Genomic DNA, 27,774 nt, shown 5'->3' with positions numbered 1-27,774 from the left:
AATTTAATATACTCACCTAATTTTAGCACATGAAGAATGAAAATCTTCCTACAATGAACTACAAAATAAAACTATCAAAATGATTAAAAGTTTTAAGCAAAACCTCCAAGTTTCCAATAGCAGTTTGTGTGTAAAAAATTTTTTGTTGTATATTTGTGGTTTTGAGTGCAATTTTACTTAAAAAAAAAAATCACAGAATTAAGTTTCAGATAACCATATCTAACTTGAAAAATAATGCCAAAAGGATAGCCCCCTCTGTGCTTGAAAAGTTTAAGTTCTCTTTTATCTTTGTTGACATTATACTTACAACTCACTATTTCTTTACTAGCAAAAAGAACATGCATTTGTCCTTTTTAAAAATTTAACAAGTATTTATTTCCTCCAGTTGATACTTAATAAGAGTCATCACTCTTCCAAAAAGACCACATCACTTTTACTTTGGTGCTAGTAAATATAATGGTTACAAATGTGGCATTAAGTTAATGACGTTCATTTTATTTATTCTCATAGTATTTCAACAATGTATTTATTTCCCAGAGTTAAGTATTTTATTTAATTTTATATTGCATTTATTACTATAATGGTTATACTAATAAATATTTTGGCCTCATCTAGATTTTTGAGTTGGAAAATTATATTTTTGTATCTGCAAAGCCTTATTTTTTATTTCAGCATTTCCTTCATACAAGGTAGGATATTTAGGCTAAATGTAATTTTTATTTAATCAATATGTGCATTTTTATTTTGTTCTTTCAACCAAATGAGATAATCTCTGGGGCATTAATCTTATTTGATACGAGCAGTGTTTGTGTTTTATTGCATGTGGAATTAACTGGGAGAACATTTAAAAATCCTAATGTCAAGGCCATATTCCAGTTCGAGCAGAGGTTAACTCCAGATATCACTATTTTTTAAAACCCTTTAAGTGGTTTCAGTTTGCATCCAAATTTGAGAACCAGTGGAATAGATGATAGACGTGTGTTGACATTATATAAGATAAGCCTCACCTAGTTTAAACCACAGATCTCTCTGTCACTTTTGCTATGATCGTTGAAATTCCTTAGCTTTTCTAAGCTTTAAATTTTAAATATAATATTTGATATGTGAAAAAATAATGTGCAATGTAAGTGTAAGTTATGAAGTTTAATTAAAATACTAAATATCCATGGGCCTCCTGTATAACTTCAAATCTAAGCATTATGATGTGTGCTTCTTATTCACAGTCCCATCCACCTGCCTGACCTCACAGGTCACCACTGTCCTGAATTTTGTATTTATCCTTCACTTGTTTTTGTGAAAATATTTATAACATGCATATGTTTCCATAATATAATTTAGCTTGATTTTATGATTTATAAAAAATTTCCTTACAATATGTAGTATTTAGGACTGGTTAATTTTTTGTTCAATATTATAGTTCACGGATCCACTCATGTTTTTTGTAACTACAGTAATTCATTTATTTTCACAGAAGTATAGTATTTTCATTGTGGGAATATGCCATCATATAATTTTCAATGTTTCTGTCAATAAGCTTTCAGGATTTCTTCTTTTTAATTTTTGTTATTGCAAACAAAGCTGCTATGAACGTTTTTTACTGGCTCCTGGTGCACATGTGGTACTGTTTTTCTGGGATATAACTAGGAGAGGGATTGCTGGGTCATAGGATATGTGCATGTGTAATTTTCAAGATAATACTCTTTCCCTCCCTGCTCCCCAAGTGGTTGTACTGATTTGTACTCTCACCAGTAGTTGTAAGACTCCCCACTGGTTCACATTCTCACCAACACTTACTACTATCAGATTTCTTTATTTTGGGCAATCTACTGGATGAACAGTTCACTGTAGTAATTTTAAATGGGTTTAATTTTAATTTATCTTTATATATTTATTTCTATTGGATAACCTCTTCTGAAATGGCTATTCTTGTCCTTTGTGATACTCAGTTTCCCCTCTATGAACACACTATAGCATTTCATTTAATTAGGGCTTTCCAAATAATTCTCAAAAAGTTTTGGAATTTCCTGTCTAAATATTACTTCATCTTTTGTTGGATTTAATTCTAGAATGTTTTTAGCATTATGAATATTTTTATAAACATTTATTGTGAAAAATTTGACATATAGAAAAGTAAGAGAATGATACAATTAACCCTCTTTTATACAAGCTCTAGCCTCAACAACCCTTAATTATGGTAAGTCTTGTGTTATGTATCATTCCACCCATTCTTTTCCACCAACCCCAGATTATTTTGAGGCAAAACTCTTACATCATATTATTTTATTTCTAACTAATAAGTGGTGGCTTTAAAATTTTTTTTAAAGAAAAATTATGTCTCCTAATAGTTACAAGTGTATAGGAATAAATATGTTTGGCTATAACTATTTTATACCTAGCCAATTTTCTAAACTGTCTCAATAATATCTCTCTCTATAGTGTTTTCTGTGAAATTTATAACTAATGAGATTTTTAAAACTTTCCTTTCAGATCCTTAGAGATTTATTTGTTTTTGTTTTGACTCACTGCACTTTTAGATGCTACATTAAATTTTGAATAGAAGCAGTAGTAGTGTCTTGTTTCCAAATTTAATGGAACTGTTTTGAAACTCTCACCATTAGGATGATAGTTGCTATAAGTTTTTGGTAAATATGATTTCTGAAAATACAAAACAATCTTTAATTCATAGTTAACTATGACTTATTGTGAAAAATTATTTAATTTATCAAAGTATTTTCTCCACTATTGAAATATCATCATTTTTTTTCTTTTTTGATTTGTTATTTATGTTTACACAACACTAGCATTCCTGGCATAACTGCAAACTGGTCATTATGTTATATTTTTCTAAATGCTCTCATATTCCATTTACTTGTGTTTTGCTGAATTTGATTTGCTAGTGTTTTGCTTGGGAATTTTATGTCTGTGTTCACTAGGGATATTGTTCTGTCATGTTCTTTTATTGTCATTTCTTTGTGTGGTTTTGGCATGAGAATAATATCGGCCTCATAGAATAATGTTCCTTTCCATTTTTAAAGAGTTTATGAAATATTGATGTTAACTCTTCTGTAAACATTTGGTAGAATTCATCAGTAAAGCCATCTGGTGCTAGGCATTTTTATAAGATTTTGTTGCTGTTTTTACTAATTCAGTCTCTCCTTGTCATATAGGTTTATTCACATTTTCTTTTCTTCTTGTCATTTTCAGTAGTTGGAGATTTCTAGGTCCATTTCTACCAGGTTATCTGTTTTATTGGCATATGACGGTTCATAGTATTTCCTTGTAAATTTTTTTATTTCTGTAAGGTCAGTAGTAATGTCTTCTCTTTCATCTTGATTTTGATACTTTGCATCTTTTTTCTTTTTACTCAGTCAGTATAGCCAAAGGAAAATCGTTTTTGTTGATCTTCCCAAGAGCCAGCTTTTGGTTCTACTAGTTTTCTGTATTGTTTTTCTATTCTCTATTTCATTTATTTCCTCTCTAATTTTATTTCCTTCTTTCTCCTGGCTTTAGGTTTGCTCTACTTTTTTTAGTTTCATGTAAGACAGAAGGTTAGGTTATTGATTTGAGACTTTTCTTTTTTAAAAAATCTTTTTGGTATGGTTGTATTTTAATTTTAATTCATCACAAAGTATTTTCCAATTTCCCTTATTATTTGTTCTCATCCCAGTTGCTTATTTATGAATGTATTGGTGAAGTCTACATATAAGTGAATATCCCAAATTTCTCCTTTACTGATAACTAATTTCATTCCACTGTGTGTAAAGAAGATATTTTGTATAATTTCAATCTTTTTTTGTAATGTATGGAGACCTGTTTTATGGCCAATCGTATGATTTATCATAACAGTCCGTGTATACTTGAGAAAAACGGGTGTTCTCCTATTCTTGACATTGTTATACTGTTTGGTTTATAGTATTGGTCAAGTCCTCCTGTCTAGTTGTTTTTGTATTATAGAAGATGGGGTATTGAAGTCTCTTCTACTATTGAACTGTCTATTACACATTTCAGTTGTCAGCTTTTGCCTTCATGTATTTTAGGGTCTCTTATTTGCTGTGTATGTTCATAATTGTTGTATCTTCTTGATAGGTTGACATTTTTATGATTATTAAAGGTCATTTTTTCCTCCAGTAGCATTTTTATCTTAAAAATCTATTAATTTCATATTAGTATATTTTGACTGCTGTTTGCATGGTGTATCTCTTTAAATTTGTGTAAGTCTTTGAATCTAAAATATGTCTCTTATGATAGCAGATCAATGTTTTAAAAAGTATTCTCTCAGTCTTTGGCTTTGTTTGGAATGTTTGATCCATTTATATTTAATACAATTACTGATAAGGTAGGAATTTCATCTGCCATTTTTCAATGTTTTCTATATGTCTTGTCTTTTTTTGTTCCTCTGTTATTGCCTTTTGTGTTAAGTAGATATTTTTCTAGTGCGCTATTTTAATTCCCTTTGAATTTCTTTTACTCTTTTGTTAAAATTATTTTCTCATTGGGTGCCCTGGGGTTATAATTAATATAACATAAAAATTTAGTTCATATTTAGTTCACAACTTAATTTCAACAGTATACAAAAGTTTGCTCTTCTATAGCTCCATTTTTTCTTCCGTTTTGTGCTATTATTGTCACGCACCTAGATGTAGAATTCCAAGGGATCATTCAGAGGATTGCTTCCAAGTCCATTCTTCATATGCACTAGCACCTGCTGCAAGTTCCATCTTCTGGGGGAAAATAGAAAAGATATTCTCATAATTTAGAGCTGTGGTTTTCTGCTTCAATCTGTTAATGTCTACTTTTCACAGTTCATAAACTGGTCAAAATCCACCCTCTTTTGTTTTCCAGATCTAATATTATATATTTGTTGTGTGTGTATATGTATGCATGTGGACGTATTATATATTTTCATGGACTTGGTAAGAAAGAGGGAGGAGAGAGACTGTTCTTAGTGATATCATCATAGACCACTGGTCATATCTTAATTTTAAATATAGAATCTATAGCCCAAAAACAAGTGTTTTTTGTCTATAAATATTCAGCTTTATGGTAACAGGTCTAAAAATGGAATTTGATTGTCTGACTTCTGTTGCTTTTCCCTATATGATAGTGGCCTTCTCAATGAAACAATAATCTGGAAATTCATTTTATCATCCATATATAATATAATGGATTTAACACTGGAAAGCTTACATCATAAGTAAAATAGAAAGTCCTAGTGAATTTCTAGAAACAGATACTGGTATTATACTTTAAAGCCACAGATGAAATCACATGAAGGAAGAATGTATAATTTTGCATAGAAATACAAGGTCCAAGATTCACTGTTAATGTTGCTTAAGTTGATTCCCACGTGCCCATTTAGAACAGGTGTTTTTATCAGATAACTGTGAGTTACTTATTAGTAATTAAGATAACAGCAAATGCATATTAATTAGTTACATAAGACAAAAAATGATATATAATACTCTCATTTAAAGTATAAAACAAATATAAATCAAAGAAACAGGAATTTGAATTCAAAATAAACTTCATTAATCTGCCACTACTAACTAGTTTTCAGTGCTAGAGAAAGATACTTCTTAGGGTATATGCTCTTGTAAAATAGGTTGATACTTATTTTTATTTTACAATACAAGTAGGAAATGGAATTTTTTAGTTCAATAGACAACTATTTTTGGTGATGACAGGAAAAGTTGACCCTCTCTACTCTCACTCTCCATATCTCTTTCCTATGGTGTAAGATGGGAACCTCTTTGAGTTTCTGCCTCCCCCGCCACCACCTTGTACCATACTCCAGAGAAGCAGTTCAAGCAGAGCCCATTAATACCAAAGAAAAGGAATGAGAAACAACTCCTACTGCAGTAAGAGTATTATAGGCCTTAGGAAAAATCGGAAATCAGGACGAATCTCTTCCCATGCACTCTCTTTTTTTTAAAAATTTTATTTATTTTATTGAAGTACAGTCAGTTACAATGTGTCAATTTCTGATGTACAGCATAATGTCCCAGTCATGTATATATATATGTATATATATATATATATATTCATTTTCATATTCTTTTGTGTTAAAGGTTATTATAAGTATATTAAATATAGTTCCATATGCTATGCAGAAGAAATTTGTTTTTTTATCTATTTTTATACACCGTGATTAACATTTGCAAGCCTCAAACTCCCAGATTTATCCCTTCCCACCCACTTTCCCCCAGTAACCATAAGATTGTACTCTCTCAAAAAACAAGTGAACAAAACAAAACTTAAACCTTCTACTTCAGTGTGGTCAGTAGCTTACAATGAACTCTCCAACTATTCGTCATTTTCATTATCTCACACTAACTTCTTTGGAGGAAAAGTACCTCTAAGTTCTTCACTCTAGTAGGTTGAGTTGCTCAGAAGCTTGCATTTAGATAGAAATAAAGAATGACAAAAATATGCTGGTAGACTATTCGAATAAGAATGGAGTATTAAAAAAAAAACAGACTGGTAATTCATTGTTTAGTCTCTGGGATGATTTCTTTCATGGAGAATATGGACGTTTTCTTTTTCTTTCATTGCTATTTATGTGAGGAATGCTGAATAGCTTTAGCTTCCAATTTTTATTTTTATAGGATATAAAACAAACCATAAGTGTCACTGAGAATTAAAAGAAAAAGAATACAGAAAAAATAAGTAGCCATTTTAGGATGAAAGTTTAAAGTAATATATAGGAAAGGAACTAGTATTAATATTACTAATTGAACAGATTTAGGGAAGAAGAACTAGGATTATATATTTTTCTTCTCAGCTGAAAAGAATTATATATTTCAAAATTATGTTCAATTTAAATATTTGTATAATACGTGCCTAATACACGTGGCTATAAATTTAGGTGACTCCTTTACCAAAAAGTACTGAATTTTGGGATAGAGCACTTCAGTATACACAGAAATTGAGTTGTGTTCAGTAGTACCTTAGCAAATACTGGCAGAACAACTATATTTTGAAACTGATGTATTAAATGAATAACTGTGTGAAATAGAGACTATTACATAAAAATTAGTGAACAACTGGAAAAATCCAAAATATGTACTGAGAGTAGATCAGACAAATATGCTGTGGTATAGTCATTAGTCATCAAATGCTATATAATGAAAAAAAGTGAAAGGAATACAATTACATGCAAAATAATACTGAGTTAAAGAATTGAGACACAAAGTTTCTGTACTTTATACTGCCAGTTATAGAAAGTTCAAAAGGAATCATAACTAATCTGCAGTGTTACAATGTGGAATAAAGGTTATATTTGGGAAGGGATTAATGACTAGGAAAGGGGCTGAAGTGTCTTCTGTTGTTTAGATGTTTTATTTCTTGATATGGATATTGTTTAATAGAAGGCATTCACTTAGTGATAATTCGTCAAGTTGTATAATTATGATATGCACTATTTTCTATATTTTCATATTATAATTTCATTGGTTTGACATGGAAAGATATTTAGAGTATATGGCTAAAAGAAAATGTTTTCCTACCTCTATTGCAAGTTATATCAAAATGTATTTTGACAGGAGCAGGTAGGCAAAACAATTTTTAATTAAAAAAAATCAGTTAAACAAATACCTCAGGCTTTAAAGGAATTGCTGACTCATGAGTTCTTGGATATTTTAGGGGAAAGGGGAAGTCATAAAGCCATATGGATTGGCCATGGTATATTTGGAGTCAATGAACAGTTTTTTTCCAGAATTTCTAGTTCTAGCATGGTCTTGTAGACCTAACCATAGACTCACTGACACTTAAGTCTCAACCAAGGATATCAATCCATGGCTTTTCACTACCTTATTCTTAAAGCACAAAGAGAAGAAGAAAAAAAAAATAAAAGCCCATTATCTTCATGTACTCTTAATCAAAACATTTCTACTTCTATAACAATGCATAGACAAAACAGTGTTTACCATTTCATTAGCCAGCTGAATTGTAGTTACAGCAGTGACCTAACACAAACAAGGCAACTTCTGCACCTTTAAAGCTCAGTAAATTCAAAACGTTGCCGTATGATATTAACATCTTAAACTATGATAACTTGCTTTGCTGTGCATGCAGACTTTCAACACTGAGGCCCGCAAGTGAATTTTCACAGGTCTTATATCTGTCTTCCACTTCACATTTAACACTCTAAATCTATATATTATGTCTAATTTACCTTGTATCTGCTTCTGAATATACACATGCAAAACGTGGTAGAGAACTGAAGTCATTTTCTGGATAACTCAAATCAAAAAAGTGGCCTCAGTTGCCTAGACATTTCAGATGAAGTTGTGTTTCTCTTAGTTTGAGGTATATGGATAATTATTGTAGTTCAGTATTTTACACGCATAGGCAGATCCTTAGAATTCAGTGTGTGGAAAAGTGCTGAGGACAGTGGTTTTGAAACGAGGGAAGGAATCTGTTTTAAAGTGGAATAAGAATGTGAATTTATGGTTATTATTTTGGCTTAGAGTTAGAAAACTTTCTCTTTTTAATATTGCATTAACATTTCAGTTATCAGGTTGATTTCCATAATATGTAAATTGAAGTGGGCACTATATAGCAGCAAAAGTGTATCGACGTTGATGATTAACACAGGAAAAATTCATAGCATGGGAGACAGTCAGCTTTGCTTTGAATACATAAGGATAAAAGATGCAATGCTCGCCAAGAGATTCTTATGGCTGAGACATGTGCCGTGGTAGTGCTATTTAGAATGTAATAATGAATGCCTTTCTACTATAATAATACCTATTCTAATCCCCTCATTCTGAATGGAACATAAATGTAAAGGATATTAAGAAAATATTTCAGATGTCAATGAAATAAAATGTTGTCACAGGATAATGGTCTCCTGCTGCTTCATAAAATACCAAGCCAAAGGCAAGACTTACTTTTTTCAGAGTAGAAGACATTAATCCCCAGTGTTTTACTGCAGTGATTGTATTTCTGTTAAACAAAATGAGCATGTAGATTTAATCAATTCATTTGATGTATGTTGATGTAGTAAATTGACAGTGGTTTATCATCATTATGAAATTGTTATGTTCTTGAATGCAGTTTATCAAAGAAAATACAGATGTTTCAGGAAACTTAACTTTCAGGTTGAGGGGAAATAGAGATTTCTGACCAGCTGGAGGTTGGTTTTTCTTAAGAATGTAATAGTTAATATAACAATAGAAGGACAGTATGACTGACATACCCCAAAAGGTTTGTGTAATAATCTTGTTAATATTATAGTTCCACATTTCAATTTGCTGACAGACAGAACATAATAATTACATATAATTATCTGAGCAAAAAACCACAATGACACAAAGAAAGTTGAACTGGGAATGCTTTACTAAGTCATTTACAAAACTAGCTTTGCTACTTTGAGTAATGGTTATCGAATAGCAGGTGATGCCCTTAGACTACGGCATCATTCCATGTTTCTAAGGACTGCTACAGTACAGCAAAGACAGGCTGGGGTTTCTTATGGAAGCTCAACCATCTAAGCGAAACCAAGCATTATTCCCAATGGAAAATGAAAACTCATTGCTTGTTTTCTTCTCTAGAAAACACATTGATGCCAAAATAGTTGGATGCATTCCACTGAATGTGTTTAGAATATTATGTTTCATTTAGAAATACCTGTTCCTTAACATTTGAAAGAGGACTCAGATTTGCTTTGAGAACTTTTTCCAGCTTTTAAAATGAAGCCAAACTATTACAGTTAATTCCCAAAGGTAGATCTGAAAAGATATCTTTTTGTTTTATTTGTTGACTATCTTAAAATAAGAGAATTTTGTATTTCTAAGGCCATCTGTGTTACCATTCTTTCTCTTGGTGCTGTAAGTCCCAGAAATCTGAAAATTGAAAGCTTCATCTTCAAAATACAAGAAGTAAGTTAACTGAAAAAGCTATTATTTTTCCTAAAAATTCAAATCATCAAGCACATATATCCCTCAGGCCAGTAAGGAAAAAAAAAATCATAATGGCCAAGGTGGGGTGAGAATGCCATGTGGGAGATGCTAGCGGAGTCGGGGTACTCTTGCGTTACTGTTGTCATACCCTTGTCATTAGGTTGTTCATTACAACACAGGCAGTCCACTGTGTCAATTCTTTGTGCGAGAAGGTCTGGAATCATTACATTAATATTTCTTCTGTATTAATCCCAAATCCATTTTTATGGTACTTTTATTATGAACTCTAATTTTTAGGATCACATACTGCATAGGGCTGCCATAACAAAATACCACACACTAGGGGGGCAGTCCAAGTCTTGGGCTACAAGTCCAAGATTAAGGTGTCAGCAAGGTATGGTTTCTCCTAAAGTGTCTCGCCTTGGCTTGTAGATGATTGTCTTCTAACTGACTTCCCATGGACTTCTATGTCTGATGTCTCTTTGTGTGTTCACATTTTCTCTCCTAAAAGGACACCAGTCAGATTGGATTAGGGCCCACCTGTATGACCTCTTTCAACTTCATTTACCTCTTTAAAGCCTCTATCTCCAGATACAGTCACATTGGGAAATTCTAGGGGTTAGGGCTTCAATATATGAATTTTGGTGACAAAATTCAGTGCATAACACATACTAATACGATTTCCTTTGAATTTTAATATTATACATAAAAAGAAAACTGAAGCATTGAGGGGTGAAATGGGTTGCACAACAGTAGCTAGAAAGTTAGTAATAAAGTCATAGTAATACATGATCTTTTAATAAGTGCGAAAAAAATCATGTGTTGAAAGGACTCATTTTTTTTGGTTTGTTATTGGGGGGTGGTAATCGCATTATTTGTTGATTTATTGATTTGACAGAGGTGCTGGGGATTGAACCCAGGACCTCGTGCATTCTAAGTACACACTTTACCACTGAGCTATACCCCTCCCCCAGGGCTCTGTCATTTTTATTCTTCTAAATCTTGGACTACAACCCCTACTATATCATTGTGCTATAATCTTACGTTGATAAAGTATTTCTATGTGTATTAAATTCCTTCAGTCCTTGGTTTTGTCTTCCCTACAAGGAATAAGTTCCTTGAGAAAAGAGACCTTGTTTCATATAAGTATGTGTTATACTTCAGACTTAGCACAGGACCTAGGCACTCTATAAATATGAGGGAAATAAATGGATACTTGGATGGATGGATGGATGCGTGAAATAATCTGCAAGTCACTTACTCACTTAGAGCTGTGACTTAGACATTTTATATCTGAGATTATTGCTGATGAGAAAACTCTCAATTATGACAAAAGACACCCTAGGAATATCATTCTTCAGTGTACATAAAACTGGCTCTTAAAATATGACTGCCAAACAGATAAGAAAGATTTTATTACATGGCTACCAGCCAAAACCATTGAGCAGAAAATAGAGAGGAAATAAAATTATACTGTCTTGAAATCCAGGTGGGGTTTTGTACATACTTTCTCATTAAACATCTATCTAGTTGCCTATCTGAGTTTCAGAGGCAAAGGAAGAGCTATGAACATTTGACATTAGTTCCAACTAGACTGTAAATACTCAGTAGCTTGGGTTCACAAGCCAGGAGAGATGTGTTTATATTATTCACTTTCTGCAGCGTAGTTCTCTGAGCATAAATTTGTCCTCAATCTTTAGGAATCTTTTACCTAGCACCACAAAACACCTATATTCTAAGCTTAACAAGAAAAATTTAAAATACCCAAGTAACATATTTATGGGAAAATGAGAGAATATAGGTAAGTAGAAAGACACCAGAAGAGTCACTGTAATTCTACTTCTTAGTGAGAACATCTGTTAAATAAACTTCCCAACATTTAGTGTACACTTAAATACGTGTGTATGTTAAAACCACATAAATGTGAATATGCGTCTATATGTATCTCAGATTCAGCAAGTCTCCAAAAGGATGTACATGCTAAAGTGAACTACATGCAGGACTTAGTGATGAATTGCTAAAGGAAGCATTTGATTACATTAGCCAACAATCATTACTAAGCATTCCTCCTTTTTTTCCTCTAGTTAAAAAAAAATTTTTTTTATTGAAGTATGGTTGATTTTTAATGTTGTGCTAGTTTCTGGTGTATAACATAGTGATTAAGTCATATATATACACACACACACATATATATACCTACACACATTCTTTTTCATTATAGGTTATTATAAGATATTGAATATGGTGCTGTATTGTAGGACTTTGTTGTTTATCTATTTTATATATATAGTAGTTTGTATCTGCTAATCCCAAACTCCTAATTTATCCCTTCCCTACCCTCTTTCTTTCCCCTTTAGTAACTATAAGTTTGTTTTCTATGTCTCTGAGTCATTTTCCTTTTCACAAATAAGTTAGTTTGTGTCATATTTTAGATTCCACATATAAGTGATACCATATAGTATTTGCCTTTCTCTTTCTGGCTTACTTCACTTAGTATGATAATCTCTAGGTCGAAAAATGGCATTATTTCATTCTTTTTTATGTCTGAGTAGTATTCTATTGTGTGTTTGTGTGTGTGTGTATACATATACATACATATACACACACGTACACACCACATCTTGTTTATCCATCTGTTGATGGACATTTAGGTTGCTTCAATATCTTGGCTATTGTAAACAGTGCTGCTATGAACAGTAGGGTGCATGTATCTTTTTGAATTGGACTTTTCTCTGGATATATGCCCAGGACTAGGATTGCCGGATCATATGGTAACTCTATTTTTAGTTTTTAAGACTCTCCATTACTGTTTTCTATAGTGGCTGTACCAAATTACATTCCCATCTACAGTGTAGGAGGGTTCCCTTTTTTCCCACACCCTCTCCAGCATTTATCATTTGTATAATGGACAAAATTCATTTTAGATTAATGTTTCTACACTTCTTTAGCTTGGAAACAGTGATAATGACAGAGGACATTAATGACTTCTTTTTTCTCCAAAAACTCTTCTGCCTGTCATCTCTGACTTCTGATCTTCTCAAGGTAGAAGGGAAGGAATTTGGTGAAGTGGGGAGAAGAATGATGGCCATTCTGACTGGTGTGAGGTAATACCTCGCGGTTTTACATTTCTCTGATAATTAGCAATATTGAGCAGTTTTAACTAGGACTTAAATTCCAGAATATACAAACAGCTCATGCAACTCAATAACAAAAAAAACCAAACAACACAATCAAAAAGTGGGCAGAAGACCTAAACACACATTTCTCCAATGAAGACATATATCCATATGGATGGCCAACAGGCAAATGATAAGCATTCTTTCATGAAGAGTTTAAGGGACAGATTTCCTTTGGAGAGGGCTGTGCTCTGTGTCTTCCCTCTCAGGAGAGAGTCTACTTTGCCTCTAGCTTTGCAGGAAGCCATACATAGAAACCTGAGCGGTGTGCTTTGGTGTCATAGTGAGGGGAAGTGGCTCATGTGAAATACTCAGCACCTTTTGAAATGTGTCAGGCCAAAAGAATAGTTGAGGGTTTTTCATGGTCAAAATATGGGCTGTTCAGGAGTGAGAAACATTAGTAGCAGACAGAATAGTGGAATGCAGGAAGGCAACAGCTGCAGGGAGAAGTAAGGGCCAGCTAGAGGAGACACTGCTCACATTAATGTTGCTGCCTTTTGGGAATCTCCAGGAAACATATTATGACATGTGCTAGGCTCAGAGGGCAACAATGCCACATCAAAATAGTCCTAGGTAATGGAAATCCTTTCTGACTTCACTTCTCCCCACTTCACCAAATTCCTTCCCTCCTACCCTGGGAAGATCAGAAGTCAGGGGTGACAGGCAGAAGAGTTTTTGAGAAAAAAGAAGTCATTCATGTCCTCTGTCAATATCACTGTTTCCAAGCTAAAGAAGTGTAGAAACAGTAATCTAAAATGAATTTTGTCCATTACACATGACTGGATGTTTTAATGATTCAAATTGAATTATAATAAAAGTGACAAAATATTTTTCTACAGTGATCGTAAACTAGATCTGGCCTGATCTAGATTTCATCCAAGATATAGGAAACAACTAGAAACAAATACAAACCACTTAGAAAGGAGAACCTGGAGGAGGTGGAAGTGTTACCTTGCGTATACACTGTGTAATTCTGCTCTTTCAACATTGTATGTGCAAATACCCACACGTAAGCCGTATACGAGACACCAGTAAATGTGCATAATGAGTTGTACACACCGTAAGTTTATACACATACAAAATGCGACTATATTTAACACAGCATGTAAGAGTTTTACAGCTTTTTCCTCATCAATGTATAGTAAACAAATTTTTTTTTCTGCAGCATCATTTGTAATTACTTCAAAATAACCCATATGATTTAACTATTTCCCTGTTGTTGGCCATTTATATTATCTTGAATTTATACATGTTTAGTGTTTGCTGAAATACTGTTAATACTGTTGTAATGAGTAATTAGTGAACATCTTTTCTTATTACTTAGAATAAGAGTGTGTAAGCATGGATTTGTAGTCAGAGGGACACGTGTTGTAGTAGTTGTTGACGTCGTACTTCTATACCATCACTCAGAAACCTTTACCAGTTTATCCTTCCCACCAGTAGAGAATCATGTGCCATTCCCCACACACTCTGCATTATTAACTTCTCATGCACAACATTATTAACTTTTTTTGGTTAGATGCTTTCTAATTTTAAAGTGATAATTGGCATATCTTTGGTTACTATTGAGTTGTGGGTGTAATGTTTTTGCTAATTGATTTGTCTCAGTGTTTTTATTTTCTAATTTTATTGGCCACAGTTTACCATTTTTTGGCCCTTTTTTAGAAAGAAAGTCTATCTGTGTATCTTTTCTCAATTGATTCATAATTCTTTTGATATGTTAAGAATTTTAACACTTTGTCCCATGTATTGATATTATATTCCCCTGATAATCATTTACATTTGACCCTTGAACAAGGCGGGGTAGGGGCACTGACCCTCCTGGATGTCAAAAATCAGGTATAACTTATAGTCAGTACTCCCCATACATGGTTCCTCCATATCCTCGGTTCTGCATATGAGGACTCAACCAACTGCAGAATCATGTAGTATTGTATTTACTGCTGAAAAAAAATCTATGTGTAAGTGGATCCATGCAATTCAAACCTATGTTGTTCAAGGGTCAGCTGTATATTTAAATTTTTTTTGTCGTGTTAGCCATAAAACATTTAATTTTCAATTTTTCTGTGGTCAAATGAATCATAATTATCCCATGTTTATTATTTTCCTTGGTGTCGAAATTAGAATAGCCTTCTTACCTTTATATGGTTATATTCACATTTAAGTCTTAAGTCTAAATATAATTAAAGATGTAAAAATTGCCAAACATGAACCAAGTAACAAAAATAATAGGATGTGCACAGCCAGGTACCCACATTGAAGAGATGTGAACTCTTTCCACATTTTATTCTCTTTATTCATATTCTTTTTTTCTCTTTATCTGTTTTTTAACAAAAAAATTATAGTTGCAAGTCCATTCTGACACCTCCATCCATTTACCTTCTTTCTGCAGAAGTAACCACTACTCTAATATTTCAGGGTATCATTCATGTACAAATGTCTATAATTATTCTAGGTATAATATATCAATAAGCAATCTACTTCCTTTGTTTTAGGGTTTAAAATTTTTATTAAAATATTTCCAGTATGTCTATGTATTTGCAACATGCCTTTTTACTCAACATTGTGTTTTTGAAATTTGGTAATGTGGCAATTGTTTTTTTCCCCAGCATTATACATTTTAGACCAACCTATGTTGATGGTTATAGATCTAGTTCATTCATTTTAACTGCTGTGTAGTATACAAATATATGACTAAACCTGAAATCATCTCTTGTGTTACACATGGACAATTAGGTAATTCCAACTTTTTAATTTCTGAATCCTAATCAATGTTAGAATGAATTTTCTAGCTCATGTTTCCTTGGGAACATGAGTTAAGAACTTCCCAGAATAAGATCATACCTAGAAAAGGAATTGTTGAGTCATACTAATGTGCGTTATTAAGCTTTACTAGCTACTGCCAAATTGTTTTATAAAGTAATCGTATAATTTATAGAATGACATGTAAAAATTCATGCTATTCCAAATTTTTTTGCCAAAAGTTAGTTGAAAGAGATTAAAATTTGTTTCTCAGTGTGTGAAATGGTGTCCCAGTGTTGCTCTGCTTTGCATTCTCTTACTCCTTCTTCAGTTGTGCAACTCTTAATAGGTTATTTCGAATCCTCTTCAGTGAAATAGCTGATCATTACACTGTGCCATTTTTCCTACTTTTTGAATTTTTTTCATTTATTTGATTTTTAAAATTTAAATTCAAATGCCTATTTTTAAGTTTTTAAGTTTACTGTATTTGATTTATAATTTTCTTAAAATATTCTGCACATGTGTATCTTATTCAAAAAAATCCTTCCCTATCTTGATACCCTAAGAATATTCTCCTATATCTTCTTGAGAAATTTCCACAGTTTTGTTTTTCACATTTTGGTATATAACCCATCTGGAATATTTTATTTTTGTGCATAGTATAAGAGATCTATTTTTATCATTTTTCCTTAAAGGAATGCAAATCATCTTGGCATCATTTTATTGAATAGTCTATTCTTTGGAACAGATTTGTAATGCTATGTCTGTCATTCTAGATTCATACAGTCTGTTTATCTGCTCAGTCCTTTGCTTTTCTGCTTCTTTCAGAAATACTCACTGCTTTAATGATTATAGCTTTATGATGAGTCTTTGAGTATAACAGGACAAATCCCCTTCTCTAGTTCTTCACGAACAACATGTCTTATGTATTTTGGATTCTTTGCTTGAATGGATTTTAGGATCAATCTGTCCAATTCTACAAATAGTCTTGTTGGAAATTTTATTTGAATTGTAATGGATTTATTGATCAGCTGGGAATATTGGTGATCTCCATGATTGTTTTCATTTCATTTACTTTTTCTTTCCTTTCATCCTTCATGAAATGATATAAATTTCTTACAACACTTCTTGCTGGATACTGCATAAAATATTGATCATTCTATGTTGCTCTTGTTTTCCATAAAAAAATTTAAACTCTTAATAGTCTCGATAGGTTGTAGATTCACTTAAATGTCTGTGTATGCATCATGGAACCTGTGAATAACAGTACTATTTGTGTGCTTACTTCTTACTTGTGTCTAGACTAGGGTATCCAGGTAATCTTGGAAAAAAGTGGTACTAATGAGCATCTTTACCTTTTTCTCTGAATCAAAAAGAGATTCTTCTAAAGTCTCTCTGTTTGTATTTTCTGCTGCAGGTTTTGGGCTAGTATAGTTTCCTAAGTTAAAGAAGACCTCCTCACCTCATAGTTTGATTAGAGTTTAAAATGCATTTATCTTGGGACTGAATAATTTGATGTTTTTAATATATTGAGATGATAAAATTTCTCACTTATTAGAGTTATAAATTATTTTATAGAATTATAGTTGATGTACAATATCATATGAATTACAGGTGTACAACATACTGATTACAATTTTTAAAAGGTTGTATTCCATTTAAAGTTATTACAAAACATTGGCTATATTCTCTGTGTTGTCCAATATATCCTTGTAGCTTATTTATGTTATACATAATAATTTGTAATTCTTAAGCTCCTACTCTTATCTTGCCCCCCCCTCCATGGGTAACCAATACTTTGTTTTCTATAATTGGGAGTCTGTTTCTTTTTTGTTATATTCACCAGTTTTATTTTTTAGATTCCACATATAAGTATATCATAAAGCATTTGTCTTTCTCTGACTTATTTCACTTAGTATAATTTCCTCCAAGTCCATTCATGTTGTAAATGGCAACATTCCGTTCTTTTTTATGGCTGAGTAGTGTTCTCTGTGTGTGTGTGCATGTGCATCTCTTCTATATCCACTCATCTGTTGATGGCCTGTGTACTTTCCATATCCTATCAATTGTAAATAATGCTTCTATGAATATTGGAGTGCATGTGTCTTTTTGAATGAGTGTTTTCTTTTTTTTTGGACATATACTGGGGAGTGGAATTGCTGGGTCATATGGTACTTCTAGTTTGTTTTTTAAGAAACCTCCTTAACGTTTTCCAGAGTGGCTGCACCAATTTACATTCCCACCAATAGTGCAGCAGGGTTCCCTTTTTTCGATATTCTCTCCAACAGTTGTAATTTGTGGCCTTTTTCATGATAGCCATTCTGACAGGTGTGAGGTGATATCTCATTTTGGTTTTAATTTGCACTTCTCTTATGATTAATGATGTTGAGCATCTTTTCAAGTGCAGGTGGTATGTCTATTCAGGTCTTCTCCCCATTTTTCAATTGGGTTGTCTGATTTTTTGATGTTGAGTTGTATGAGCTCTGTTTCTCCAGTTTGGGGTTTCCGCTCGGTTTATGGGACTTGACTATATTGTGAGTCTTAACTTTTAAAATCTTATTTTGGTTCCTTCTTTGTGTCTTTAGCTGTAGATGATCTTTTCTTGAAGGTTCTTGTTTATTTTTCATCAATGGTTCTAATTTGGTTGTCCATTAGAAAAGGTGAGTTTCAGGGCTTTCTATTCCATTATCTTGGCTGTTCTCCTGGAATTGGCTTCTTTATTACTTTTGTCTTGGTTCTTCTAAACCATGATTGGTTTTGTTCAATGCTAGAAGACTCTAGGGAAGGATCTAAACTGGGGAGAGTTAGTAGTTCCTTCTTTATAGGGAACTTGTATGCCCTCAGAAGGCACTACTTACATTGATAATTTTCTTACTATAAATTTACCTTGCATTACTGGTAAATATTGCCTTGAATTCTACCCCATCTTTTATCAATACTGGCAATACCACTTTTTACAATGATTGCATATTTTACCATATTTTTTGCTTCCTATTTCTCCCAATTTTTGTGTTATTTTCTTTTCCAGTATAGTTTAATAAAACAGCCTATTTTTACATTTTATATTTTTCCCATTTCACACATTTTTTTTAAACAGCAGAAAGTCAAACAAAAGTTTAGAACATGTATACATGAGAAAGATCCAGAAAACTGAGTAACTCACCAAAATGGCTGAAGTCCCTACCTTAAATAGCATTCTCAGCCGAAGACAAAGGAGGATGTTGAGGTTGGGGAGAGTCAGTTATGTGAGGTTCCAGGAAAAGCAGAGTAAACAAAGTAAAGTTGTGATGTATGTGAGTCACGATTAGAGTTTTTAGAGATATGGTCATCCTCCTCTTCCAGGTTCAGCAAAGGAGACTTTCCTTCGAAATGTAAATGTTTCTTACAAAGAGAGAAACTCAAAGACAATTAACAGAACTACAATCTGCTATTCATAACTGTGTATTAAGTTTCTGCTGAAACACAATTGTTTTTTCTAAGATCACCTCCATTTCTACCAAAGGTGGCCAAATTGAGACTTAATTTGTTTGCAAAATAAGTTTAGTTTTATTAAACTTAGCCTGTAAAATTTCATAAGTCCAGCACAAATAGCAACTGACCGTTTATGCTTTTATTGAATCTGTTTTGCTCGAATTTTTCATGAGGAATCTCCAGACTGAACTTTTAAATGCCTTTTTGAGCCCAGGAAGCCACACCAAGAATTTGTCATCAGACTCACCTGTAGTATCTATCGATGTGGGCGTATGTATTCCTTTTCTTGATGTCCCCCAAATTTACTGAGGTTCCTGTACCTTCCAGGAAGTGATATTCCTTTCTCACCTTTTTCAAGAGGATTTCTGGCTCTTTCATAAAGATAATTTTACTTCCTTAAAGGTGTCTGATCATATCTGAGTCCATGCACATTCTCAAATATGATATTCTAGTCAAAGCTTTAGTAATGTAACCAGTGTTTTCAATTGTGTCCTGTTACGAGGAGAGTAAATCGTAGTGAACTTATGTAAATAACTATACTGCCATGAAAATAAGAATACTTCCCAAGAGTTTCCGAATTCTGGAGGGATCAGGTAGGGAGAAAAAGAAATGTGTGAATTCTGCTTACAAAGGTATAATTTACCATATTGCTGTAAATCATAGTTAGCTTAAGAGGAAAGGTTTTCTTATATATGGAAAACAAAGATTAAGAAGCCAGTAATGTTACAGACAAAAATTCATAAAAATTATAATCATATTCATTAGTTCCTTCAGTCCTATGTAACTAATTCTTGTTGACTTTTATCTTCTATTTCTCTGAAGCTTTATGAAGCCATCAGGTTTTCCATTGGATTCTGTAATTTTATACCCAGTTCAGTGGTATGTTCTAAAAGTTATCACAGACTATATTTATCAGAAAGTTCTGTATCTTCTTGAAGATGAAACATTTTTGCAAAACCCTTAAAGTAAAATAAATAGCTCTCTGTAAATGACAAAAGACTTCAGATGACATGGTTGAAGATCTGAATATAAGGCAGTTGACAAGGAAATTTGGTTATATCTATGGCATATAACATTTTAAGAAAATAACTGGAAATATGCCTGAAAACATTATACCAGGACATAACTGAATTTCAGAAATTCCATGTAATTTCTAGAGCATTTATATTATAACATTTACTCATACAATATAACCTAAGAAAATTTGTTATCACAGATTTGACAATCTTCCAATAACATTTAACCAGATAAACCTAATTAGTTAACATATCTTTAGTAGGGAGAGAAAATAAATATCTTGAAGTGTTCCAGGGACCCTTTGTAAAACCTCAAAGTTATTTCCATATCAGTAAGACTTCATTTAGAATTTGATTTTGTGTCAAAAATATCAAACAGGTTTAATGCACGTGGTCAAAAAGGATCATAGGTCACTGTGAAATAACACTTAAATTATCCATGCAACTATAGTGACAAAAGACTTCAAAGGCAAAGACTAGAAAGTTACAAAACACGACTTAAAAGGTAAAGGAACTTTTACACTCTGTTATCAAAGGCAGATTGTTATCAAATTGTTCAAGAAAACTTTGTCCTCTCAACAGAGAAAAATTCTAGCTTCTCACCACCTTACTTTTGATACTAAAATTCATTCACTCAATTAAATTCATTCCAATCTTTGCCATCTTGAGCATGCATAACTCTTTTCTCAATATTCTTTTTTTCCAAACCTACATAGCTTCCTTTTTTAAACTTTTTGGGACAAAAGTGTTCTTTTCTCTTAAAATGCACTTCCATTCTTTCTTATATTAGTTTTAGTAGTTTTAATTACATACATTAATTAGAATTATTAAGTCTTAGAAATATTAATTTCTGGTGAAAACAAAGTCATAACCAACTGTAAGCTGCTGTTATACCAGTATTATTTTTTAAACTGAAGTATAGTCATTTACAATGTGTCAACTTCTGTTGTACAGCACAATGTCCCAGTCATGCATATACGTGCATTTATTTGTTTTCATATTCTTTCCCATTAAAGGTTATTACAAGGTATTGAACATAGTTCCCTGTGGTATACAGAAGAAACTTTTTAAAATCTATGTTTATATATAGTGGTTAACATTTGTAAATCTCTAACTCCCAAATTTATCCCTTCCCACCCTCTTTCCCCAGTAACCATAAGATTGTTTACTATGTCTGCAAGTCTATTTCTGTTTTGTAGATGAGTTCATAGTGTCTGTCTGTCTGTCTGTCTTCCTTCCTTCCTTCCCTTCCCTTCCTTTCTTTCTTCCCTTTCCTTTTCTTTTCTCTCTCTCTCTGTGTCTCTCCTTCCTTCCTTCCTTCATTCCTTTCCACATATTAGTGACAGTATATGGTATTTTTCTTTCATCTTTCTGGCTTACTTCACTTAGAATGACGATCTCTAGGTCCATCCATGTTGCTGCAAATGGCATTGGTTCATTCTTTTTTATGGCTGAGTAGTATTCCATTGTATAAATATACCACAGCTTCTTTATCCAGTCACCTGTCAATGGACATTTAGGTTGCTTCTATGTCTTGGCTATTGTATATAGTGCTGCTATGAACGTTGCAGTGCATGTATCTTTTTGAATTAGAGTTCCCTCCAGATACATGCCCAGGAGTGGGATTCCTGGGTCACATGGTAGGTCTGTTTTTAGTCTTTTGAGAAATCTGCATACTGTTTTCCATAATGGCTAAGCTAAACTACATTCCCACCAACAGTGTAGGAGGGTTCCCTTTTCTCCACGTCCTCTCCAGAACTTAGCATTTGTGGACTTTTGAATGATGGACACTCTGACTGGTGTGAGGTGATACCTCATTGTAGTTTTGATTTGCATTTCTCTGATAATTAGTGATATTGAGCATTTTTTCATGTGTCTATTGGCCATTTGTATGTCTTCATTGGAGGATTGCTTGTTTAGGTCTACTACTCCTTTTTGGATTGGGTTTTTTGGGGTTTTTGGTTTTTTTTTGTTATTAAGTTGTATGAGCTGGTTATATATTCTGGAAATTAAGCCTCTGTCAGTCACATCATTTGCAAATATTTTCTCTCATTCTGTAGGTTGTTGTTTTGTTTTGCTTATGGTTTCCTTTGGTGTGCAAAAGCTTTTAAATTTAATTAGGTCCCATTTGTTTATTTTTGCTCTTATTTCAGTTGCCTTGGTAGACTGCCCTAGGAGAACACTGCTAAGATTTATGTCGGAATGTTTTGCCTATGTTTTCTTCTAGGAGATTTATCGTGTCTTGTCTTATATATAAGTCTTCAAGCCATTTGGGGTTTATTTTTGTGTATGGTATGAGGGAGTGTTCTAACTTCATTAATTTACATGCAGCTGTCCAGTTACCCCAAGACCACTTGCTGAAGAGACTGTCTTTTTTGCATTGTATATCCTTGCCTCCTTTGTCAAAGATTAATTGACCATAGGTCTGTGGATTTATTTCTGGGCATTCTATTCTGTTACATTGATCCATAAGTCTGTTTTTATGCCAATATCATGCTGTTTTTGATTACTATACCTCTGTAGTACTGTCTGAAGTCTGAGAGGGTTATTCCTCCAGCTCTGTTCTTTTTCCTCAATATTGCTTTGGCAATTCTGGGTCTTTTATGATTCCATATAAATTTTAGGATTGTTTATTCTAGTTCTGTGAAAAATGTCCTGGGTAATTTGATAGAGATCGCATTAAAGCTGTAGATTGCCTTGGGCAGTATGACTATTTTAACAATATTGATTCTAACAATCCAAGAGCATATACCAGTATTGTTTGATTGGCAAACTTATGAATACATAATTTCTAAAAACATATTTCCTTATAGCATAATTTTTTACAATGTGTACAAGACATATTTCTAATAAACCCAAATATCCTTAGTTTTTTTGATAATAAGACAAAAGTAAGTAAACTTAGACTTATTTAGCAATTAATGTCTCAGTATTTTATTTTATTTGGGCAATGATCTAGACATTCAGTGAATTCCCATCATTTAACTTAACTTGGCAAAAATCTAAAGTTTTAAATTACCAAAATATTTTGGAAGTTATTTTTAGTCTTATCCCACTTTTTTCTATCTAAATCACTTGTTAGCAACAAATATGTTTAGATTATTTATGATAAATTCATGAGACATTAAACAAACTCAGCCATCATCCCAAGCTATTTTTCTGGCTGACAGATTTTATAACTGAGATAACATGAACTTATTTGACTTTCACTAAACCTAGTTACAATAAAGGAGTTATACTTAATGCTGATAACTCTAAAGACATGTCTATGTTAATTAAGTCAACGAACTTAAATACTGAATATTTTCCCAGATAATGAATTTCAATCTGAAATTCATTTGGGTTAGTTTCTATTACATATTTCTGATAATTTATGTAAGTGCTTAATTTTCTTTTAGCCAACTAAATAGAGCTCTTTTACAGGTTAATTTTATTAATATCACCTTAAGGTAGAAAATACTGCATATCTATAACACATATGTAGACACATAAAAGCAGAAACAGATGCAAACAGAGACCTCATAGCTCCCATTTCAGCCATGAATCAGGTATGACAATACAAAAACCAGTCACAAAGGAAGTTAGATTCAAATTGGGTTCTCAGTAGTTGAAACAAGTGAAGGTCATATGTTCAGATGGCTAAACCTTTTCCACTAGTATCTGTGGAGAATACACTGAAGATTTCTATTTATCCTTAACAAGTCAAGTTCCAATGATCTTTCCCCTTTTTGTTTTTTCTTCTAACTGAAAGGAACCTCCTAAAACTTGCATTTTAAAGAGATGGCCAAGATAAGAGTTGTAGAGAAGACAATGAAAATGGTAGAACATTTACATCTCTAAGGCAAAGAGAGGGAAATGCAAGTTCCTCTTAAAAACAACAACAACAGAACTTTAGGTCCCCTAAGGCCATATTAAAAAAACAACTTTTAAGACTTTTAAGATAAATAGAGGAGGTTTTGGGAATGGTAAAAAAAAAACATTGGTGGGCTTTGAATTGTTTCTGGAGCCACAAATCTGGTACTTTAAGACTAGATTTGTAAAACACAAAATAGGCTGTTTTTAATTCTAAAGAACTGGTTGCCACCTAAATGAAATCAAAGGATTGACATTTGCATCCACCTGTGCTGCTTTGTTTTTCTTTCCCACTCGACACATTTAGCTTAGGAATTTTTTTAAAGCCTTTTCCCCTATCATGCTCTACATATCACCTCTATGGTCTGTCAGGTCTTGTGGCCCCTCAGTTTATTTTCTTATCTATTTACTAGTTTCAACAGGCAATCCATGTACAAAAACCTCTGAGAATCCTTCCTGGGTTTAAGTTGTTTACTTATGGCCCTTAGTTTGGCCTTTGACCTGAAGATGATCAGTTATAGCCTCAGGTGGTTCCATTATGAAAAGCCGTGGTTTAAGCATCTCTTCAGAGCAGAAAGGCAGTTGAAACAGGAGTACTAGAATGAGCTCTCAAATAAAAGAGGATAGAGTAGAGCAGTTGGAGTCATGTGAATCTTACAGTCTTTTGTTAGAGGTGACTTTTATATCTTTAATTTTTCAAAAGCCATGCCAACTAATCCCTAAGTGAAGTTATTTTGGAATTTAAAAGACATTTGGGGCTTCTGCATACCAATTAAAATCGGTAAAATTGTTTATGGTGAGAATTCTCTAAAATTTTGCCAATTCAGAAGTTTTTCCAATTCAAAAGTTCCATCATCTGGCTATTGACAAGTAGGATCTTAACAGGAACTCAAATGAGTAAGAGCGAGAGGCATCCCCACAAGAGAGGGCAAAGGATGCAGCCCTCACAAGACCCAGAAAGTTCACACCCAGTGATAGTCTAAGAAAGTAAAGGCCCTCAGTGGACAGGCAGAAGCAATGAAGGCTGAGACGACCCCTGAGACCTGGCACAGCCAAAGGTCACTCAGCTTAGGATCCCAGTCTATCTGACCGACAGGCAAATACATACTGGTATGTGTACCTTCTGGATGGTGGAGACCAGAGAGAGTATTCTCATTGGTCAACAAGCCAAGTCCTCAGGACACATAACAAGACAGAAGGGAAAAACCGCATCTAGTTTTTTCTTACATACACATTAACAGTTTTAATTATGCCTTGGGTTTCTTGTAGCCAAACTAATACCTAAGAGGGGTGTCCTGTGGGGTTGGGGATTGTGTGTTGCTTTACAGAGTAGCTCATTAATTGGAAATTTTCTTCAGGTTGGTGGGTGACCTAGTGTGATCTAATTTGTTCTGTGACCAACATATCCTTTCATGGGTGTCTTTTTGAGGTGGGGAGTGCCCTAATGACCCTTAAATGCTCCATCTCTGCCCACCCATGGTGCATTTATGGTTTCCATGCTATCCCTTAGCAATAGCTTTTACCTTCTGTTATGTTAATCCACAGCAAACTGGTCTTCTGAGGCCCACAAACTCACCAGTCTGCAGGGCTGGCTCAGACAGCAGACTTTTAAGATCTGTGCCTGCATGTTTCCCTATGGAATTTCCTTCTTATGACAAATGATACAGTAGACAGAGACAAAGGGAAACATTAACGTCCCTGGGAGGAAAAGGATCAACAAACCAAGAGTACCCTGCCAAATTTCCTAAGAGTTGCTGAGTCTAAGAGCTAGCCCTACAAATATGTTCTCCTGCTAATCTAAATTTAGAGAAGAGAAAAAAGACTCTTAACACTCTTATTTTCAACATACCCTGCAAGCAGAGATCCGGGAGACTAACATGGTAAGAATTCTCACCTTCTGCCAGCTTTTGTCAGGTGTCTCAGGATCCCTTACCTGCAGCATCCCTGGGGCAAGTAGCATCCGACCAGTAAAGGTGAATCCCATCCTTGTCGCCAGTTCTTGGAGAGGAAGAAATTTTCCTCAGCCTTCCTAGGTTCTTCTGGCTAGTCTAAGGATTAAATGACATGAGACAGATTAACAGGAGAAAATCAAAGTTTAATAACATGTATAAATGGGAGAGACCCAAAAAGCTAAGTAACCAACATGAAGTATGTTCCATATCTTACTATTTTCCTTACTTTTTAAACCATTTTAAAATGATTTAAAAACACTTTTTCAGTATTTAAAATGTTTTTTAATTTTTTAAAGGACGTATTTAAAATGGGTTATTATTACTAAGAGTTTTAAGTATTTAAAATAGTTCCTGCCAAATAATAAATACTTAAAATAGCTAGCCTTCATAAAGTATCTATTACCTATTCTATTTGCAATTTTTAAAATTTAAACTGTTTAGATTCAGGGTCACATTAATTTTTTAAAAACACTATTTTTTAGAGCAGTTTTAGATTCACAGCAAAAGTTGGCAGAAATGGAATTAATTTCCTAATAATCTTAATTTTTTCTACAGATTTATTTTTAACATTTCTATATTGATTTTTACAAGTACATTAAAATTATTTAAAATTAACTTTAGGTTTTATGAATTTTATTTTGTCACATATTTCAGACTGAAGAGGGCTTGTACTGGCTGAGTCTTTCCTCCTTTTTTATTCTCCACTTTTCAAGTATAGTCCAAATCCTGACTTTTCTGTTCTGTAGCTTCCTTAGCTACAAGATATTTAAAACTTTGTCTCTGGTCTTAACTGCTAATAGTAATTAACAGTTTTATTGTAAACCAAATGGAGGGAGAAAATGAAGAAATAAACACAGGAAGGTCTTTGTTATTTGAAGCTAGGAAACTTGCATTTGTCAAATAAACAAGAGAACTAAATAACAGATGTTGTTTTTCCTCTCCAAGTCTTCTCCTCAGGACTATATTCAATTTGGGAGCACTCTTATAAGCCCTGCTTATGAAATATACTAGAAAACATCCCTATTTCTCCACCTCCACTGTTAATTCCAAGTTCAAGCCATCATCATCTTTCATCCTGATAATAAAACCAGTCTGTGCTCTACTATTAGACTAATATTTTATCTCACTAAGTGACTTACCTGTGAGGAGTCCCTTTATTAGTGAGCAGAGAAGTAGAGTGGATCTTGACATACAATGGACCTATGAACCAAAATACTGCAATGTGAATGAAAATACTGCAACCATATCAGTAAACAAAGAATGCTGAAACCAAGTCAGCAGCAGCTGCCGCCACCCCCCAGTGAGAACAGGCCTGCAGCCCAGCCTCTGCAGCCACTCACAATGGTGCACTCTGAGGGGACTCGGAATAAGAAAGGACAGGATACTGGCCCTAGATAGCTTTGACAAGTGTCAAAGGAATGAATTCAGTGAGCCCAAATGTTTGCTTCCTCCCATACATAGAAAAGCACTAAATTCTTTAACTTGAGATGCCTGGTTTTCTTTAGATAGCAAGCAATCTTTTATTGTTCCAACTACCTGGTCTTTGTTGTAAAGCTCCTGTATATCCTAGCTCCTCCCCTACCTCTTCGGAGCAGTCCCTCAGGGCGATCTGAGAGGCTGTCATCTGGGCTTCCTCCTGCCAAATAAAACATAACTCTTAACT

The 27,774-nt window shown here is 33.4% G+C and overlaps 1 protein-coding gene, 1 long non-coding RNA gene and 1 other non-coding gene across 3 annotated transcripts in view; 1 reads left to right on the top strand and 2 right to left on the bottom strand.

Annotated features, from left to right (window-relative positions):
* Positions 1–27,774, top strand: part of TMEM232 (transmembrane protein 232) — a 197,190-nt gene that overhangs the window by 127,282 nt on the left and 42,134 nt on the right. The window lies entirely within an intron of this gene.
* On the bottom strand, positions 348–27,737 carry LOC116662654. The gene is made up of 4 exons (XR_004318633.1): positions 27,694–27,737; positions 27,251–27,311; positions 26,093–26,207; positions 348–4,721 (listed from the first exon to the last, which is right to left on the bottom strand). It is a non-coding gene; the product is annotated as an uncharacterized LOC116662654 (long non-coding RNA).
* On the bottom strand, positions 10,798–10,869 carry TRNAS-AGA. The gene has a single exon. It is a non-coding gene; the product is annotated as a tRNA-Ser (tRNA).

The sequence above is a fragment of the Camelus ferus genome, chromosome 3 (assembly GCF_009834535.1).
Source record: "Camelus ferus isolate YT-003-E chromosome 3, BCGSAC_Cfer_1.0, whole genome shotgun sequence".
NCBI classification, from domain to species: Eukaryota; Metazoa; Chordata; class Mammalia; order Artiodactyla; family Camelidae; genus Camelus; species Camelus ferus.
The sequence above is the reverse complement of the archived record's forward strand: the minus strand, read 5'-3'. Positions and strand labels throughout refer to the sequence as shown.